The sequence below is a fragment of the Podarcis tiliguerta genome (assembly GCF_965153285.1).
Source record: "Podarcis tiliguerta genome assembly, chromosome: 3".
Taxonomy (NCBI): domain Eukaryota; kingdom Metazoa; phylum Chordata; class Lepidosauria; order Squamata; family Lacertidae; genus Podarcis; species Podarcis tiliguerta.
The window spans coordinates 58,082,193-58,104,093 of NC_139536.1; the positions used below are offsets into that span (position 1 = coordinate 58,082,193).

General features: G+C 40.6%; 1 protein-coding gene across 3 annotated transcripts in view; it reads left to right on the forward strand.

The window, feature by feature from the left end:
- HIVEP2 (HIVEP zinc finger 2) overlaps window positions 1–21,901 on the forward strand; it is a 137,457-nt gene that overhangs the window by 26,787 nt on the left and 88,769 nt on the right. The gene's annotated exons all lie outside the window — the stretch shown is intronic.

Genomic DNA, 21,901 nt, shown 5'->3' on the forward strand with positions numbered 1-21,901 from the left:
GTCTTTCTTGTTACAGCTGCAGAGCCAGTGCACTGTGGAAGCATTTGTTTGTGGCTTTAACATGGTGGCTACAATGTAAAATGTGGCCTTTGTTTAAATCACTTGGTATCGTGAAAAATTTAGCATTGAGACCTAGAGCTGAACTCACATGGACTGAGACACTTGGGCTTTATTCCATGTAAGGCTTGAAAGTAATCTTTAGGTCAGGGTTAGCCAACATGGTGCTCTTCAGATGTTTTGGAGCCCAACTCCCATCATCCCTGATCACTGGCAGTGATGACTAGGGCGGATGGAAATTGTAGTCCACCCAACAACAAGTGGAGATCATCACGTTGGCTACCCCTTCTTCAGGACATTTGAGGCTGTCTTGTAGAGATGCGTCTCCCAAGCACCGCTGTTGTATAAGCAGCACAAAAATGGAAATGAGCAGAAGCAGCATAACAGTCGTTCATTGTGGATGACACCCTGGCCGCTGTGCCTTTTTGTTTTGTGGCTTTGTTCTGTTCTGTTCTGTTTTACTGCACTATTTGTGCGAGTGACATTTCCTTTTTACAATTTGCATGAACGGTTAAAAAAAAAACCCAGAGAGGCAGGCTTCCTCTCACATTTATCCAAATTATCAAACTTTCCAGAGTATGTTTCTTGCATTTTTCTTTTCCACTTTGTGAAGCAGTTGTCCACATTGGAGGAAAACCCTGCTTTGGACCTAAGAGACAACATTTTAAACTTTTGTCCCACTGTTTGGCCCTGCTATATATTATAGCTGGTTACCTGTTACACCAAGTCTATTAACTCAAAAGCCAATTATCAACTTAGTAGCGTTAATAAAAAAATTAAGTGCTCAAGTTCTTTTAATATATAAAAGAATCTTTTAATATAACTTTAATTGGATTATGAAAGCAAGGTACAGATCCCCCATGCTTATCCTGAGATCTGACAAATAATTCAGTATGCATTTCATCACAGTATTGCCATACATTCTGCTGGTATTCCAGAATGGTTTGAGAGGGACCCCCCTTGTGCCCCTAATTCTAGTGCTAGGAGATGGTTTCACACTTTACAGGATGGCTGTAGTAGCCATTTATACTTCTTTGCCAGGGAAACTCTCAGTGCATTGCAGAACTGCTGCACAAAGGCCTTTGAGCGGCGGAAGAGAAACACCAAGGGAATGGATAACCCTTGGCCCCTATTGCAGGATCTTCTGAGAATAACCCCACCTCTCTCCTGCTGGATACAAGTGACCCCCGATTTTCATAGGGGTTGTGTTCCATGTCATCACGGGTGATGGTGGAGCATGCTTAAGCCCGCTTCGCCCTGTTCTTCTTCCCTTTTCTGGCCACTTCCAGGTTGCTGCGATGCACATGTGAATGGTTGTGCATTAATTGGATGCGTATAACGCGGGTGGCACTGTGGGTTAAACCACAGAGCCTAGGGCTTACTGATCAGAAGGTCGGCGGTTCGAATCCCCGCGACAGGGTGAGCTCCCGTTGCTCGGTCCCTGCTCCTGCCAACCTAGCAGTTCGAAAGCATGCCAAAGTGTAAGTAGATAAATAGGTACCGCTCCGGCGGGAAGGTAAACGGTGTTTCCGTGCGCTGCTCTGTGCGCATGCTGGCCACATGACCCGGAAGCTGTATGCCGGCTCCCTTGGCCAATAAAGCGAGATGAGCGCCGCAACCCCAGAGTCGGTCACGACTGGACCTAATGGTCAGGGGCCCCTTTACCTTTTTAAATTGGTTGTTGCCTGTACAAGGTATTGCCAAGGGGCTGAATAGTATTTTCATGGTGCTTGTAGTTTGTGGCTCATATCGCAAGCTACCTTAGTTCTGTATTGAAACCTCTTTTTATTTTTTAAATCCTCATTTGGCATCTAATGCTAGGAATTTTCCACTGTGGAAGCTGAAATAATTCCTCTCAATTATACCTTATCATTTGCTAGCTTAAAAACTGTAAAAATATAATTTTCACTAACTACTTAGTTGCACAGGATGTGCTGCATGGAAATTAGCAGGTGCAAATGAAGTTCAAATTAACGAGGGGAGGAGGAGTGGAAACTCATATTTTGCAGAAAAGAAGATATTGCTAAATTTTTGCTTGTGGATGCATTTATTAGGGGTTTAGGAAAGTGAAAGCTAACCCAACCCAACTGGAGTACAGATTTTTGTGTGTGTTGCAAATTAAGGCAGATAAGCTTCATGGTATCATAATTAAGAACCTTCAAGCAACTTGTGGGGTGGGAAGGTTAGCCAAGGCATTGGCAAGATTTCCTTCCTTCTCTCTTCTGCCATGAGTTCCTTATTTGGTGGGTGATATGAGCCTTGAGAGGTTGGTGCCACATTCCCAGTATTCTTGAGAGATGTAATGTTGGTTCTCAGTGCCCCCAAAATGGGTTCAGGGCTGAGCTTGTACTCCCTTCCCCTATTCCCTTGTTCTGTTGCAGGGGTTTGCTTTAAAGAACCAACATGGCGTGTTCTACCTCTACAGTCAGAGCATTTTGCTTCTGAGTGCCATTTTCTGGAAACTGCAGGAGAGGAGAGTGCTGCTGAGCTCAAGGCTTCCTCTAGACACCTACCTGGCTGGCCACTGTGAGAACAGGATGCTGCCTTAGATGGGCCACCGGTCTTACCTAGCACAGCTCTTCTTACATTCTTAAACACAGTGAACATATTTCATCCCTTGAGCACTCCAGACCCAAATCTGCCAATGAATCCTGACCAGGCAAGGGTTGCATCTGCTTGACCCTCCCTGCTATTAGGAATTTCCTCTTGGGCATTGGTTTTTTACAGTAATGGGGGCTCTCTACCCTGACTAGAGACCGTCACTACTTTTATCACCCACCTCCCTGCAAATTCCTAGTCTTCTGCATGCATAGAAAGGTTACCCAAAGAGAAGATAGTTGTTTATCTTTAAATATGACAATATTGACAAACATATGTTTGCATTATACAACAGTGCTATGAAGTGGCAACCACTTGTCTGTATAAATGGTAGGAGATGTTTCCAGAGAGCTGGATCATGCATAGGTCCTCAAAGTACCCTCAATGAAAGTTAGGTGAAAGGGCAAGTTGGTGAAACCTGTCCGGCTAAGGAACTGTTTCCAGTCAGTTTGCTTGGATTCTTGAATGCTTTGCAAAGGGTTGTGTGCTGCTCCTGGTCAAAAGAGCAAGACAGTATTGTGCCCAGTGTCCTGACACTATAAATCCTGGAACACGGGGCCATAGGAAAATGCCCATTGGGAGGGTCACTTTTAGCAGTCCTCTGCTCAAAGCATGTTATCTGCCTTAATAGTGACAAAAGAGGATGTAGGCTTCTGAATTAAGCTGAGCCGAATGGAGTGGTAGCCAATTTGCAGCATGCCTGAGGACTAAATAAGTCGGAATGACAAGGATAATAGGTGGAAATTAATCCTCTTCCCATTCTGTCCAATAGATAACTCTGTGAAACGGTGAGAAAAAACATAGTCTGTAAATAAATAAGTTCAGTAAAAGAAATCGTACCCGTTTTTCTCTGATGTTCCTTTTAAAGAAAATATATGGCCACAATTAATTTTGGTGTGTACCCTTCTGTTGATAAATGTAAGTGTACTTATTGGTAATGGATTTCCCCCATTCTGCTGAAAGATACATTGCACTAGTGTAAAGTAAAGGCAACCCCTTATTTGCGTGGTGGCTGCGTACCAGCTCATTGTTACGCCCCCACCCCACCCTGTTCTGTACCCTGATCCACTCCCTTTTCCAGCCACTTGCAGGTCGCTGCGGTGCATGCATGAGCGGCTGTGCATAAATTGGATGTGCATAAATCGGTCATTGCAGTCCCAGTCGCAGTGCCACCCTCCGCTGAGGCAGTGAAGCAGACAACAGTCTGGATTAAAAACGGCCGTAGCTTTATTGATTGCAGGTGGAATTTTGGCTCAGGCATTGGGTGTATATCTGTTTGAGCCTCCTGCCGGAGGGCTGAAACTTTTTCAGCGTCTTGCCAAGGATTATGACCTCCCCAAGTTGCCCATCTACTGAAGTGGCCATCCAAAAGCTGCTGCTGGAAGCTCTACAGCCCATCTGCCACATGCTTGGCTTTTGGGCAGAGATTTCCACTGAGACCCCTCTAATGGGGTATCCTGAATACACTGCTGGTTCTGGATAGGGTGATGCACCACTTCACCCAAAAGCTTGATGAGTAGGATTCCACCCAGTGCCTTAAATGCCCAAAGTTGTGAAGTTTTGTTGCGGGGAAGGCAAATTCTCTAGATGGAGCAAATTGTCTACAGGCAAATTCGTTCCTGGCTCGGAATACGGCAACTATTAGCAACCATAGCAAGGTCAGGAAACACAAGGAGGAGCTGAGGAACAGGCCAAAGTTACTGGTTTTTGCTTTGTTTTTTTGGCCGGACAGTCCTGCTGTTGCAGCTTCAACCTGCAAAATATAAAAAGGAAGCCCTGTGTTATTTGCATCTTGGGGTGGGGCATGGTGATATCTGGGAATTGGCCTGTTCAACCTGACTTCAGGTCCGTTGGCATGTGGGCATTGTGGCTGGTGTAGTCCCTGACTGCTGGACTGCGGCAGTGTATTCATTTCCCCATTTTAAAAATATTTCCTACCTTTGTGTGTGCACGTACTTCCCCTCCCCTCCCCTTCCCTGTCTGAGCATGCATTTGATACGGCAGTTGTACTGCTGGCACTGTGGCAGCATAATATGTATATGGGGTGGCCCTGTCAGGCTCTTCTGAGATAGCATGTGGTTTAGCCTGAGCTGTGTTAGTGCAGTTACATTTTAAAGAGCTGATGATCGAGAGCTGTGAACAACAGCAGGATGCAGGCACAGTGGGACATGGCTGACAGTCAACAATTCGTGTTCTGCATCTGCGAAAAGTCCCATGTGTGCTTGCCATTTAAATTCTGCATGAATTTAGCAGCAAAAATAGAGAGGGGTGATTAGATTATGGGAGGATCCTTACTGGAGATGCTTTTCAGAGGGTGTTTTTTTTTAAAAAAAAGTTTGTTTATGGAGGAGGGTGAAGATGAATGAAAGATGAACGCACACCACTGTTCTCTCGACCACAGCCCACACAACTTGTGATTGTATGTTATCTTTATAGGGTTGCTTAATAACTACAGAGATAATGCGAAGTGCATTGGCAACACTAACAGCACAGTCCTACCTGTGTAGATGATGTGTAGTATAGTGGTTAGAGCGTTGGACTATTCAAATCCCCACTCGGCCATGAAACTCCTTGGGTGACCTTAGGCCAGCCACCTTCTCTCAGCCTAGCCTACCTTACAAGGTTATTGTGATGATAAAATGGGGAGGAGGCGAGCCCTGTGTGTCACCTTGAGACCCTGGCAGGGAAAAGCAGGATATAAATGTAGTAAAATATAAACACAGACACAAGTCTCATTGAGTTCACTTACTCTCAAGCTTGCAGCCCCAAATGCTATAGAAAATCTAAGCTTCATTAGTTCATTTATAATATAAATATTATAAATATTATCTAAAATTTATGGTTGGTCAGGCCCTGTATAAATCCATATAGCAAGGAGTGTTTCATATCTGCCATTCCCTGTACTCACAAAGGCTTTGAGAGGCTAAATGCACTCCAACGGACTATGATGTTTGCATATAGCGTTAAAGATAGGAAGCATAGTTTTGCATGTAAACGACAGAATGGGAGACAGCTAAGAGGGCAGTATGAACACATAGACAGACGTGCTTTTTCTAATCAAGTCATCAACTAGGTTTGATTTTAAAACAGGTGAACTACTTTTTAGTTTTGGTTCTGATTTACTTGTTAGGATATATTAAAGATTGGTTTCAATTAGGTTCTGGTTTAAATCTTTTGTTGAATCCCCTTGAAACTCTGCTTGTAACGTGTATTTTATGATAATATTGTAGGGTTGTTGATTCTACTTCATATCTGTTTGTATTTAAGGAAGTTTTGAATTCAGCAAAGCTCTTTGTTTAGACACAACATCTTGTGCTGCATTTAAGTCATGTCACTCCCTCCACTTGCACCTTTAACCTTCCAATTCTTTGCATCTTTTCTTCTTTTCAGCCATAGGTTTGGTGTATTTGACAGAGGGCAAAAATATTTAATAGTGGCAGCTGTTGTTTCATAGAATCATAGAATTATAGAGTTGGAAGGGACCCGAAGGATCATCTAGTCCAACCCCCTGTAATGCAGGAATCTCAGCTAAAGCGTCCACGACAGATGGCCCCTTCAACATCTGCTTAAAAACCCCCCAAGGAAGGAGAATCGACAGCCTCCTGAGGGAGACTGTTCCAATGTCAAACAGCCCTTAATGTCAGAAAATCCTTCCTGATGTTTAGTCGGAATCTCCTTTCTTGTAACTTGAAACCATTGGTTCAAGTCCTACCCTGGAGAAAACAAGCATGCTCCATCTTCCATGTGACAGCCCTTCAGATATTTGAAGATGGCTATCACATTTTCTCTCAGTCTCCTCTTTTCCAGGCTATACATATCCAGTTTCTTCAGCCGTTCCTCATAAGGCTCCTTTGCACATGTTTCAGCTTGTCAACATCCTTCTTAAACTGTGGTGCTCAGAACTGGACACAGTTTTCCAAGTGTGGTCTGACCAAGGTAGATTAGAGTGGTACTATGGATTCCCTTGATGTGGACACTAGCTTTTTTTTTTGCTGCTGCATCACACTATTGACTCGTGTTAAGCTTGTGGTCTACTAAGACCCCTAGAACCTTTTCACTTGTACTACTGGCAAGCCAGGTGCCCCCCCTATGCATGAGTGCTTGGCCTGGAGAGCAAAGATGGAGAATACTGTGCCACACACTGCCTTACATAGAGGAGACCAGAGAGAGGAAAAACCCCACCCATTATCCACCTTGGCAGTGTTATACATGGCAGGTGAAGCATTCTGTGGGGGTAATAATTCCATGTTAGTGAAACTAAAATCCATATACCAGATAGTTTATATTCCAATTGAACCCAATATCTGCCTTCTATCTTTGTTAGAAATGAGGAGAAGAAAAGCACTGCAAACATTTTAAAAAGCATTACTTTACCAGCTCTTTGGTTGAAGCTTCATGGAAGCTACTGAACTCTGCAGTATTCTTTGTGACATTAGGTAGAGTCTCTCTTTTGTAGTTGAAGACTGTCTAGTGTTGTACCTACAGACATGGATGCAGTGAAAGGTAATTATGTTTACAAGCTACAGGAGAAAACACCATAATTTCATTTATGACATTTTGCATGCTGAACACGGAAATAGGAGTGGTTGTATGGGATAGAAAGTTTATTGCTGTGCTTGTTTAGAAAACAACATGATTTCACACATCTTTTAAAGTAAGGTGGATCTAGGAGTGGGACAGAAATTATTCATCATACAACTAGCTTAGATTACAGGCAATCAGACTTAATTTTCAGAAGATGGCTGTAGAATCATTCTCTTGCCATTCTTTAACCAATATGTATATTGGCAAAGGGACGCGGGTGGCGCTGTGGGTAAAAGCCTCAGTGCCTAGGGCTTGCCGATCGAAAGGTCGGCGGTTCGAATCCCCGCGGCGGGGTGCGCTCCCGCTGTTCCGTCCCAGCGCCTGCCAACCTAGCAGTTCGAAAGCACCCCTGGGTGCAAGTAGATAAAATAGGGACCGCTTACTAGCGGGAAGGTAAACGGCGTTTCCGTGTGCGGCTCTGGCTCGCCAGAGCAGCGATGTCACGCTGGCCACGTGACCCGGAAGTGTCTTCGGACAGCGCTGGCCCTTGGCCTCTTTGAGTGAGATGGGCGCACAACCCTAGAGTCTGTCAAGACTGGCCCGTACGGGCAGGGGTACCTTTACCTTTACCTTTATATTGGCAAAAGTGTGATCAATGCATGTATTTAAGCAAGGACAGGTGATTTCTGAGTGCAGTTCAGCATTGCTGTAAAGCAATGTTCTCCAACCTGGCGCCCTCCTGGTGTTTTATAATACAACTTTCATCAGCCCCAGCAATGTGCCAGCCAGCGGTATTCTAAAACATCTGAAGGGCAGCAGGCTGAGGAGTGTGATGCAACCACACACAGGCTCACATCCCTGTGCTTAATATGAATTGCTGAAGAGTATCATTGGCAGTTTTCATACTAAGGATCTTATAGGCAGGAATTTCTTTTCACATGTAGTCTTTGGGCCTGACTGCATTTGAGTTTCCTTCTCCTTTTATGCCACATTGCTTTGAAATTTAAACTGAGTTCAAACTGGCTGTCATTTTCCAGTGTCACAAAGAAATGAGACCTGCCTTGTGATTTAAAGAAAAAATTGAGAGCAGTAATGCCAGGCCATCAAGTCTAATGGGTTGTGTACCATACATTATATGTTGCAAGTTGAATTTCTGGATTGCTAGTGAAGGCTGTGGGATTCTATGCAGTAAAAAGTCCTATAATCTGAACACTGAAAAATAGGAATTCAGCTATCATGCGTCTTTATAGAGGCATCTGGTGGGTAAAAATAGTAACACAATTGGTCTTGCATTGTCTTGGCAAATTGTATTTATTTTTTAATATAGTACTAACCTAATTTGATTTTTCTCTCTGCCGAGCCAGTCCTATCCATCCCTACGGTTTGGCTCTTAGTAATGATCCCATAGCTTCCTTATGCTTCAGACAGGTTCCGTTTTTCTCTTCTCTCTTCCCCAGCCCACCCTTATTCCATGTCTCACACCTACTCTTGCAATCTTAAGAATTATTTTTCCTGCAATCTCATAGCCCCAGTGCATTTAGTTACATTTGATGAGATGCTCCACTTAAAGCTGTGTGCTTCTGGAAACTCAGATTTGATTACTATTTCTGACAAATTGGAGCCGGGAATAGAAATCTTACGAAAACTGCTTACCTTTACATTTTATGTCATGGACAGTTTTCACCTCCGCTGCAATGGTGATCCCAGTCTTTGAGTGACCTTGTGTCGCTGAGATAGCATGGCAGAATCTGAATGGTCTTCTACAATACAGACAAAGCTTCCAGTTTGTTCTTTATCACATTCTCTTCTGTGATCTCTGGCACCAAAGGGTGTATGAAGGAAAAAAGGTTGGAAGCTGCTTAAGAAAAACCCCAAGGATACAAAGAATAATGTTGAAGATATGCATTGCTTGCTAGGAAATTTTTTAAGTTGTTGGCCCCAAAGGAAATAAAGTAATACCGGGGCAGTGTCTTTATTAGCACAATCAAAATGGGAGGATCCAAATGTTTGTACATTTATTTTGTGATACGTTGGTTGTCCTAATAGAGGTACAGTGGTACCTCGCAAGACGAATGCCTCGGAAGACGAAAAACTCGCAAGACGAAAGAGTTTTCCGTTTTCTGAGTTGCTTCGCAAGACGGATTTCCCTATGGGCTTGGTTCGCAAGACGGAACATCTTGTGCCTTTTTTTTTAAGCTGCCAATGCATTCCTATGGGAAACCGTCAATACGCAGCAGTGCTTCGCAAGACGAAAAAACTCGTAGAACGAAAAAACTCGCAGAACGAATTAATTTCGTTTTGCGAGGCACCACTGTATTGCCCTAATATGGATTTAGGAAAGTATATGGTATAAATGATGGATATATATTTTTTCTTTTAGCAATGGGTGCCATATTTCCCATGCCCAAGAGACAGCTGTGTTATGTTCAAAGTGGTGTGTTATGAAAAAGGGCTTCCCTTCTTTAACTTTTAGAGAAAGGTGTGGATCCTAACTTTTTGCTTTGTGAACGGATGCACCTGTTCACAGAAGAAAATTGAGGATACAAGTCAAAGAGTTTACATATGTATGAACTGGCACTGGCAACTGTCTTTCTACAGAAATTTGTCGGAGAAATGAAACTAATGAGTACAGATGGGCATATGTTGTGCAATAGTATATAATTATGTGGTAAAATGTATGCTGTCATCAGATGTTTCATGGGGTTGTTGGGGTAATTATCAACACTCCTTCCTCTGCTGAATAGTTTTATGGTTTTGCCAGATTATTCAAAAGTTAAGGTTGAAACTCTGTAGCATTATAAAATTAGCAAATTGAACATATATATATAAGTAGTAGAACTTATTTCTGAGTAGGCATCCAAGGCACTTGGCTGTAAGCTTGAGTTCCAAGGTCTGACAACAATTCCTTAAAAAAAGAAGTTTGAAACAATGCTTGTGCAGAAGTTTGAATACTGCTATGTGCTACATAAAACCTCAATTATTTTGCATTTTTCCCTTTCCCTTTTTATTTCTGAAAATCTGTTTTTAACCTTGATTGTACACTATGTTTATAATTTACATTATTATAAATTAAAAAGGGAAATTTATGGTATATTGAAACAACAAGAGCGATTAATCAACTCCCTCCTATTAAAAATCAGGCGAGCATTGTCCCTGTTCAGTTTCAGATGCCAGGTTAAATTGGTTTTATTACAGGAGGCCTTTGAATTTTGTTCTAATTTTTTTATAGTCTGATGTTTTAATCTATGTGTTTTATTATCTACGGGCTCAATGATGGTGATTTGCTGTTTTCACAAAAATAGTTTTGCAATCACTCTAGCTAGGGAACAAGATAATAGTAAGATATTTTCCAATAATGTCATTCTGTCATATTTACCAACTTCTTTATGTGTATTTCTTTGCTCTTTGGATTTATTTGTCTGGTATTGGTGTACTATGTTATTGTTTTGTCAATGTTGTTTCATTTGTATTTTATGTTTGGTTTGTTCTTTGTATTTTTGTCTGTAAAAAAATGCTTTATAAGCATGTATATAATAAAAAACCCTATGTTTTCAATTTTGTATGTTGTACATTCCCCCCCCCCCCGTCAGCTGCTCTGGAAAATGTGATATAAGTTCATCAAGTAACTTAAAATATATTCCGGGGTCGGGGAGGAGGTCTTTTACTCCCGACATGTTGCAAAGTAACACAGTGAATTAAGGCACAATAATATTCTCACCCTCTCAACTTTAGTGCCAAAAAGCCTTCATTTATTTCAGTCTCTGAAACTGAGGTAGTAGACCTACTCAGCCAGAAATGCTGACTGAGAGAAAAGGACTATTTTGGTCTAAGCAGCATTATTGAGAGGCTGAGCAGATTCAATAGACTTGCTTAATAGTTTCTTGAGGAAAAGTTTACCTTGAAACATGTCTGGAATAAAATTCTGCAGAACTCAGCTGACCAAACAAACAAAAATCTGAAGGAAGGGATGTCAAGGGGTGGAAAGACAGGAATCGCTTTGGGAGGAGCAATCACTAGAAAACATCATTTAAATATCTGACAGAAAAGAATTTTATTTTTTTTAACGCAACCATATACACAAACAAAACGCGCCCCATTTATGTTTCCTGTGCGGAACGAGTGAGTCTTACTACCCCAGCCGGCTACTTAATGGTGTTCAATTTCACTTCAACATTATGTTAACGTTTGTAGAACATGGCGAATGATAAAAGCGGATTATGCTCTTTGTTTGTAAAACACAAGCTTGTGATCTGTATGTGCTACTTTAAGATGCAGTCGTGTACATAATTTAAAAGCCCACAAGAGTTGTAAAAGAGGTGTTGACTCTCAAATTAATACCTGAAATATATCTTTGTAGTATTTTAATAGTATGTAAAAGGGTGAAGGAAAGTGGTGTGTGTGTGTGTGTCTACACACACACACACACGGTTGTTGCACCCCACAGTGTCTGTAGGTGAAGAGAGCAGACTTACAATCCCTCAACAGGATTCTTCCTCTGCAGCTCACACATGCACCCCCAAACCTGGTTTGGGGGAACCATATGGAACAGATTTGGTGTGTGTTGTGGGGCTGCAGGGGAGAACAGAAACATGACTTTCTGTGTATGTGAAAATCTGCAACCTGGAATTTATGTGTGTGCGAATTAGTTTTTAAAGTATACTTTTAATTAATTTAGCAGACATTTCAAGCAATGTTACCATATGCCATAGCTCCATATGTTTCCTGTGATATACTTAATGGATAAGAGTGGTTATTTTTCTCTCTCCACAAATTAAAAGGAAATCTTGCTTTGCAAAGATGTACTACAGTGACTGTTGGAGGGCTAAATCATTCTCTGCTTTTGTTGTTGACTTTTTAAAAGAAAAGTTTTCCGTCGACACAGAAACCCAACATACCCCTGACAGAAGGGCTTGCACATAGCTGACAAATGCAGACGTGTGTGTGATGTGTTACAAAATAATAATAATAATAATAATAATAATAATAATAAATAAATAAATAAATAAATATAAATAAATTGGCATGGATGGTTGAATATATTGATGCAAAGACAGCATTTCTTCTTTGAAGAAGTTTGTGAAGTGGGCTGCTAGTCACCTACCACATCCACATGCAACAATGAATTTAGAAGCAGCTCAAGGCTGACAGAGTGAAAACTGGTACAGGTTACAAATGCTTCAGGTTACAGACTCTGCTAACCCGGAAGTAGTACCTCAGGTTAAGAACTTTATCTCTGGATGAGAACAGAAATTGCACGCCAGCAGCGCAGCAGCAGCAGAAAGCCCCATTAGCTAAAGTGGTACCTCAGGTTAAGAACGGTTTCAGGTTAAGAACGGACCTCCGGAATTTAGTATGTAACCAGAGGTACCACTGTATGTATGCTGCATTCTGCTATGCAAATGTAGCCATATTGATAAGTATAAGTTGCAGCATGAGATGGAGTCGCCCTATGGTTAGTTTTCATGCCCCCGATTAAGCTCAGTGGTAGTCACTATGCTTTTTCTGAACATTTGCAGTAATTAGAAGTTTAACCAGCATTTGAGGACAATATTGTGAACAGTCTGCAGATGGAACATTTAGACAGACACTTATATTTCTATATGTTACTATTGCGATTCTGTTGCTGTTCTGGTTGCTATACTATCAAATGGCATAACCTCAAAAACAAAAATATTACGTCACTTTGGAAGCATCTTTTTCTTTCAGTGCATGCTGTGATATATCACATGCCCCTTTCTTTGGATCTTTAAATAGCAGTCTTGTATCTTAGTGACGTCAGAAAAAAATAATTAAAAAAATGAATTGTCACTCTCCTTAATAAAAAATTGGCAGTTGCTCTGGTGTAGATAGGGGACAAATTGGTGGATCTTTGCTGTTCTCAGAGATGTTGATTCTTCTTTGGGATTCTTGTCACAGATGCCTGTACAGTTTAATATTGGTTTTATCTCTGAATTTGAGGCCATCTGAGGACTGAGACTGTTCTCGTGTTTGGCCAGTTTGTGATCATGTTTCTTGAAAAATTGCAGTAAGAAGCTAACAGTTAAAGGAATGGAGCTCTAAAACAAGCAGAGCGGGACACATTAGTGAACACATTTTTCTAATTAAAAACAAAAAAGGAAGAAGAGAACAAGGAATTCTTAGTTCAAAAGCAGAATTAAACTCTAGAAAGTTCTGAATTTATAATTAAAGCAGACTCTTCCTTGAGAGTTTGACTATATTTCTGTCCTCTTCATCTTAAAGTCTGGGAAAAGTATAAAAGCAAACAAACTGAAACAAGGAATTTAAAGGATAAATCTTCTCTATTTTAGTTGATTCTGCTCCGCCCCCTCAAAGAAATTGTTTGCATTTTTTGGGATATTATATCAGTTCTTTCCTATGTATTTGAAATATATCCTCCAGAATGAGAGTTACCCACTGTAGAATTCCCAGCAAGGTAAGGGTTACCCAAGGACAACACAGCAACAGTAAAGTAATTTGATTATGTATGCACTGTAGGTAAGGTAGTACCAAGGGGTTTTTTGAGAGCAGAGCCAGGAGGCCTCAGAATCCCTCACCTGTAGCAGTTTCCTTTTTGGGTGAGGGAAGGAGGCAGTCGTTTTCTCTCCCCACCATTTTCAAACTTTCAGCACCACTGGACTGGTATATTGTCTTAAATAGTGAAGAAAGCGCATTTCGATCCTGGATGTGAACTGTGGCACACATGCACACTAAATTTCCTATGTAGAGTCGCCTTGCAGGCAAACATCTTGGCACCATTTTTAACTCTCCTCAGAGTATTGTAATTCATATGGCTGATATAGTTTCATGCCTACCTCCCTACTTACATAATTTTATTTGTATGCCACTTTTCCATAGTTCAAACCACGCTCAAGGTGACTTACATCGTGAAAAAATTGCATAATTACAAACGTAACAAAAGTAGTCAAAAACAATAAATAAAACATCAAAAGCACACAACCAAATAAAGCAATTTCCCCATAATAAGATCTAAAATAAAGATACAAAAATTAATATTGATAACCGCGGCAACCCCCTCTCCAACAAAATCCCCTAAACAATACCCCAGCCTAAGAGTCTGTAATATTAGTTTAGGATGCAGATATAATTCTTAACGTTGGTTTGTACTACTTAAATTTTATTAATAATGCCACCTGAATATCTAAATTGTATGTAAAGATTAGTTAAGAAAAGAATAGTGTAAAACCATAGCTTGAAGTTGTTAAGACAAAGAGTTCATTCAGTTGGACGGCATGAGCTTACAGCATGGAGTATGCAGCAAACCTTGGGTTAGCATACTTCCACTTGACCTCGCCACCCCACCCCCTGTCTCTGCATGTGTTTTCAAGTTATCAGAAGACCATGGTTTGCAGTTATGGGCAATATAAACCAATATCAAGATGTGGTTTGGGATTCTGGTTTGAAGACAAAGTGTTCTTTTAGCAAATTGTACTTTGCTGAGTTTTGACACAATGGCAGTCGGTGAACCCATTGTTTCACCTCTTCAGCTTCTCTGGCTGCAAGGACCTCTCATGCCTCCTTATATTTTTCTAGGTCAGGGCTTAATTTAGCAATCCATAAAACATATATATCAGAATTTCACTGTATGTTTTTGTATCTTAACCAAAGTTAAGGTAATGAACTGTTGCTAGGACTAATTGTGATTAAACATTATGTCTCTGTAACAACTCAGACTTCCTCCCCATGTCAGCAATCCTGAACATGTGTATGCCTGCCTGGCTAAAAATGTACTTATTTAGACTAGGTATGTGGATATTAGAATAAATACTTTTTATATGTGTTGAAAGAGATGAGTCGGATCTGTATCCATTCCTGTATTTTCTGAGCTTGGGTTCAGCAGTCACACTTTATTTCATTGTGGAAATATGCCTCTGGGATTAAATAGTCCATGTCTGTCATACTTGGAGTAGACCCATTGAAATAGATGGAATCTGAGTCTGCTCTGGGAATGACTAACAATGGATGTTTTATGACTTGAAAAAAATAAAAAAGTAGTATGAAATGAAAGTACTGAAATACGTCTTGACTGTTGTCTGTTGCACGCAAGAGTTCACAATGTAGCAGGAAAGAAGTCTTGAACAGAAATTTGTATTTAAGAGGCAGCCAGCTGCAGAGAGCATAATTCTGTGTTATTTGCTTCTAAGCCATCTGTGTTGTTAAGCAGATGGTATACAGAATATCGTACCTGATGCAGTTTTACTTTTGGTTAGGGTTTGTTTGAGGTCTCAGAGATAAGAAGTTATATAAAAGACAAAAGCTTTGTATTCTTGCATATTTGGCACTCTCTACGAAGCTCATACTCCTGAATTCTTCTTTGCCTGCTAAAGCCTGCAGAAGGGAAAGACAGGAATGGGTTTTCTTTTGGCAGCCTATCTATATTGCATTGCACAAGATTACAGGAAACCAATCTGCACAAGTGCAGTTGTTAAAAAAATCATGCCCTCAGAAGAACTTGTCTCCTCCTGTTACCAAAAGGTGTTTGGAATAGTTTCACTTCGAGAAAGTCTCTTTAGTAAATTACAAATTATGCCATGTGTGAAAGAACAGCTCTAACCCCTCCCCTTCATAGGCGTACAAGTAGAGATAGACAGCTCAGTCAATCTTGATTTCTTGCAGTTGCTCATTTATCCAGTCTTAAATTTTGTTCTCTGTATTTCCACAACCGTTAATAATAATAATAATAATAATAATAATTAATAATAATTTTAAAAAATCATGAAAATGTTGTGTATGCCGTTCAGGTAACAGACACATTTTTGTAAGCAATTTCCCCCATTTTTGTATGCTATTTTCAGAAATACACACACGCAAGTGTTTATATATGCTTGACCCTGATATATGCATTTTTGTACAAATTGGTTGATTAGAGAACTGCATTGCAAAATCTGGAGATGTGTGAATACTGAAGGAGAGTTATGCTTTGGTTTGCACATTGGTTTGATAAGTGCACATTGGCTAGTCTCATTAAAATTCAAATAAAAGCAAATTACTCCTCCTTCCCTGCTTTCAAGACAGAAATTAGAGTCTTTAAATATTGTGTAATGAAATCTTAATCACCTAAAGCAGTGCTTTTTCCCCTGGGGGTATGCACGGGTACGGATAGCCCTAAAAATTTTGTGAATCTTTGTGCTTTTGTCCATTTACTATATTTATTTTCCCCAATCTGAATTATAAAATGGTGATTTTCTTGAGTCAAAATGAGAGTACCCCTAAGCACTTTTTTAAAGAAAAAAAGCACTGATCTCAAGTGTGAAAGCTAAATTTTTGCACGGCGATCATAAATGTTTTAATATTTGCTTTTTGTCATGTGCAACAACTACTGTTGATCCAAGATGTCTTTTGAACTCTGGACATATTTTCATGGTAGGCCACACTACTGTTTACACGTTTCCATGGAAAACTGCATGTGACGCTAGTTGGTGAAAACCCATTGTATTCAGGAAGTTGAGGCTATAATCCATACATACTTACCTGGGAGTAAGTCCCTTTACCTCAATTGTTAATGCTGAACATATACACATAGGACTTCTCTATAAGATTGGGGACCCCTCTCCCCATTTTCCTCTGTGTCATTGGGGAATTTACAGAAGACTTCTCATTGTGTTTTTTGCTGACTCAAGTCATTAATCAACTGATTATCTGCATAGATTCGCATATGAATACAAGCATGCATTTATTCTCCCTATGGGCCGAAGTCTTGCATGTCTTTCCACAATCATGGTGAACTCCGAAACCCCAGATTTTATTTAGGTGGGTGTATAACATGGTGGATTTTAAAAGATACAAAATAAAGCAGGACATAGATTCTACAAGTTTTGCATATAAATAGCACTGTGTTGGTTCTTTTTCTATTATGGTAGTTAAATGGCCAGACATGTATTTAAGATGAACACAAATTTCTTCTGGGTTCATATTGGAAAATAAAATGGTGCTCGTCTGTGTGGGGAACTTAATTGTCACTTCTCCCTACAACCCAACCTTTTTATCATTTATCTTGATTTGCTTTCATAAAATTTGTGTGATTGTTTTTACTACACCTGCTGTTTGTTGAACATTCATTCTTACTTGTTAGCCCACACCTTCCACTGCATTTCCTCATCACTTTTCTTACAGCAAAAAGCCATTTTTAATTTTGGGTTTGTTTGGGTTTGGGAAGTGGGTTTGTTGTATAAGAGAGTACAATTCAATTTAACTGCACAAGCTAAATTTTCTGGTGTATGATTGAGTCCTGCCCATAAAAAAGTGACCTTCTGGAAGTGACCCAAATCAGCAGTTATGGGAAGGCAGATACTTGGTTCATGTAAAGGCAAATTTCAGTAAATTTCAGACTTCTGAAAGACAGAATCCATCGTTGAGAACTATAAGAAAAACAGAAGCCCACATGTACACGGCAAATATTCTGCATGCCTTCATAGCATGAAGTGTTTTGTTAATCGGTTTTGGACAATAACCAAAGTGAGAATGCTGGGCAAACAGTGAAGCCGAAAACCTGGGCAGGACTGTTAATACAGTATGTTCTTCATAACACATAATATAAAACAAGATTTGGAGGATTACTGCCTTCAAACCCACAACACTTGCGTCACAGACTTCTTGGAAAATGAAAGAAGGAATCTCCAACATTTGGTTTTAATTGTAAAATTACGACTTGCTCAGAACATCTGTACATAGAAAAATCTAACATTCTGACTGTGAGACTAGGATCCATAAAACTCCTTTTTTCAATAAGACCGCTGAACTGCAGCGGCTTGCTCAAGGGGGGAGAGCCATAGCAATAGCCCCCCAACAGCGGTGTTGCCGAAACGGCTGAAACCCAGTGGAAATGGATCTAGCTCGACCTGTTTTAACAAGGATATCCTGAAGTTGAAGAGCAACCACTCAATTGAGCACTTTGTCAAGAAAGGCATTGTTTTCAAGCATCCAAATAGTTATTTCAGTCCGCATCTAGGGACGGATTTTCAAGAGAGGCTGCACAACCCTCTCTTTCAGAGTGGCTGGAACGGACCCTTTCTCAAGGAGGCATCTACACAGCAAGTGACCAAACCAACCTATCCCTGCCTGTCCAGTGTTATGATCCAAAAGGGCCAACGCTACAGTCGGTAGGTCACACATGTGCAAGAACCCAGCCCGTATACTTGGACCTCAATAACTGTCGTTTCTCCAGTAGAGCAGGACCAGACAGGTCACAGCCTCCTCAGCAGCACACGAGCGATTCTCTAGCCATCTAATAGATGACTGACACAAGTGACTAATTAAACTGCAGTCGAACTTGAAGTGATTACCTGAACCGGGAGAGAGAGAGAGAATTGTGCTCTTCAGCATGATGCTATCTGCACTGTATTTCCAAAACGTTTGATGAGATAAGACAAGCTAAGCATGATATATGTTGCTTATTGAGGTGGAAGAGAAGGGAGGGGCAGGGAGCATGCGAAGCGATGTGCAGACAAGGAGCTTGTGATATGAAAGGAGTTAATGGTATGCAGTGATTTTACCTCTGTGATAGGAAGTGTAGGAACAGCCTGCTCCCTGGAATACATCGCCATCTAAGCTGCAAAGGTTTCAGTTCCATGGCAACACGGAAGGACCAATTGTGTTCAAGGTGTAGGTATTATTAATACATTCAGAAGGAGAGGTTAGGGTTGTGTGTGTGTATGTGTATTGGAGGGGGGGGGGGAGAGAACAGGAAGTAAGCATTCAGAATCTTTACTTCTATTTAATCCATTTCATCTAGAATAAAAGTTTGTGTACTTTGGCAAAATGTGATGCGACCTACACATTCCCCTTGGTCTTCATAGTACTGTAGACATATTCCCTCCCTGCATCATTTAGAACAAACTGCAGATACGGACACGATAAAGGATTTTAAAAACCAACAACGTTGCACATTTTATTTGGCTGTAGCACTGAAATATGAGCTCAAGATAATAAAAATAGCCCCTGAGATTATGGGGTGTTGCCCAAGATATGCAGGTTTAGGCAAGGGTACACAGAAGAAGAGGAATGTATTTTTCCCGGAGACACAATGCTTTCCTGCTGATCGTATCCTCCTTGCTGTTTTCCCTCTGCCTCCTGCAGGCTTCCTCTTGCCATCCCTGACCGAGAAGCGGAGATCTTCCCAGTGGTCTGTTTCTTTCTTTCTGTTACAGAAGCTATAAGCAAGTAAATAGTGCCCTGACACTCTACAGTATTTCTGTTTCTGATTCTGACACTGGTCTATTGTGTGCAGTGCAGAGGTGGGACTCGTTGAGAATGTCAGGGTTTCAAAGCAGCCAGATGGAGAATCTCTGCTTTTTGCAGTAGCAGCATATGGAGTGCCAGTGCTAGTAAGTTAACCAGGCAGACATAAATCTGGCTTTGTTGAGTAAATGAAGATGTATTTGCAGCTGTTTTTTGCACCAGAATGTGCAATAAAGTAGAATATGTCATTTTGTTTTCATTAGGGTAACACAAGTGTTAACTGCGAGATGAATAGGAATCTCTGTTCTTTTGTGTTCTTTGAAAAGAATCTGTTGCTATATACATCCCAAACGCTAAAATCAGTCACTAAACTTTCTATTTGTGTTCACTCTTCGGTAGGAAGAATAATATCAGGAGCTATAATGGATTCATTCTGACATAATGTTTTGTGTGCTTTTTAAGGGAGTATGAAGATGTTACATAGGCATACAGCAACGTAAGATTTCTGCAGTGGAATGTGCAACTGCCACTCTGTAGAGATTACAGATTCTGCTTGCATATCCCACTCCAGCAAGTGTTCTGATTTCTGCATAACATATCTATGTGCAGGCTTGTAAAAACCACTTGCCTGGTCACCTGTGGCGAGTAAGAATTGCTGCTAGGCAACAGGCAAAGCTTACTACATTGCTTTTTTAAAGACCACAAATTGCTAACATAAGTGTACGCACGCAGCCAAGCATATAAAATATTTTGTGGTCTAGTAACTTTTGTGGAATTGTTTGCAACTGTGTATGTGCCTGCAAGACCATTTTGGAAAAAGCAACAGTGTGGGTGCAAATAGATTCCACCTAAACATTAGGAAGAACTTCCTGACAGTAAGAGCTGTTCGACAGTGGAATTTGCTGCCAAGGAGTGTGGTGGAGTCTCCTTCTTTGGAGGTCTTTAAGCAGAGGCTTGACAACCATATGTCAGGAGTGCTCTGATGGTGTTTCCTGCTTGGCAGGGGGTTGGACTCGATGACCCTTGTGGTCTCTTCCAACTCTATGATTCTATGATTCTATGAAATATGTCATGTTTGACTTGGCCTAGCTTCTCTTGAAGAACTTTTAGAAGACATCTGAAGGCAGCCTTGTTTAGAGAAGTTTTTAATGTTTGGCGGACTATTGTATTTTAATATTTTGTTGAAAGCCACCCAGATGGCCTGGGTATGTATGTATGTATGTATGTACGGTATGTGTATGTATGTATGTATGAATGAATAAATAAATAAATAAATAAATAATATATAAGATAATGATGGAAAATCCATAGCTGCATGTGGAAGACCATCATCATGACTATTTTATCTTGTGAACAGCTCTGGGATCTTTTGATGAAGGGTGGTATATAGATCTTAATGATGATAATAATGATAATAATAACAATGATAATAATAATAATATATTTGTCATGTCAAAGCTGTGGACCTGGGCATAGTTTGGTGGACCAGATGTCATCAAAGTCTGTTGGATTTAAGCAGCCTGTGCACATGCAGGAACACAGCATTTAAGAAGTCCCAAGGTAGATTTAACAAAAATAACAATAATAATATGGGATTTTAGTCATTTTGAAGAACTGAGTACCTTTAGAACTGAAACCCCCCCTCCCCATTAATAATAATTTCTGTCTACTGCACTTTGTGGTTTCTGTTCAGAATAAACGAATTGACAAATAGTGTGATTTAAAATATTTGTAGTAAAATTAACAGTGTGGCTCCTTCGGCATCTTCCTCCTCACTTCTTTGCTTATAGTGAACATACATCCGATATGAATTGGTTGTGGGGCCTTGTGAGTTGTACATTGTAAAATCAGGTTCAGCATTTCCTTCAGGGGAGCTGGGATTGTAATCTGAGTAGAGCAGGTTTTCTGAACCTGCTCACAGATCCATTTCTCAGGGTTAAATGAAGATGATGAACCAATTGAGAATTGCTTTAGAAGGAAAGGGGGGAAAGTAAGAGACACGAGTGGGGAAAAAGAATGGAAAATACAGGGCGTGCCTACATTAGACTTAAAACTACAGTGGTACCTCGGGTTACATACGCTCCAGGTTACAGACTCTGCTAACCCAGAAGTAGTACCTCAGGTTAAGAACTTTGCTTCAGGATGAGAACAGAAATCGTGCTCCGGCCGCGTGGCGGCAGCAGGAGGCCCCATTAGCTAAAGTGGTGCTTCAGGTTAAGACCCGTTTCAGGTTAAGAATGGACCTCCAGAACAAATTAAGTACTTAACCCGAGGTACCACTGTAGTTTCTTTCTACATTCCTCTTCCCTGGGTATCTTTGGAGCTATAGATCTGAGTTTGTATGATGGGAAGAAGCTAATGATTTCTAGCAGATAATAATCAGAACTGCAGCAACCTGCAGCCCACAGAATGCTTGCAGAGTGGGGGACACCATGACAGCTAAACATATGTAACTGATGCAAATATGGAGATGACCAGCAATGATAAAATACGAAGAAATGGAGAGAATGCAAAACAAAAGTGGGAT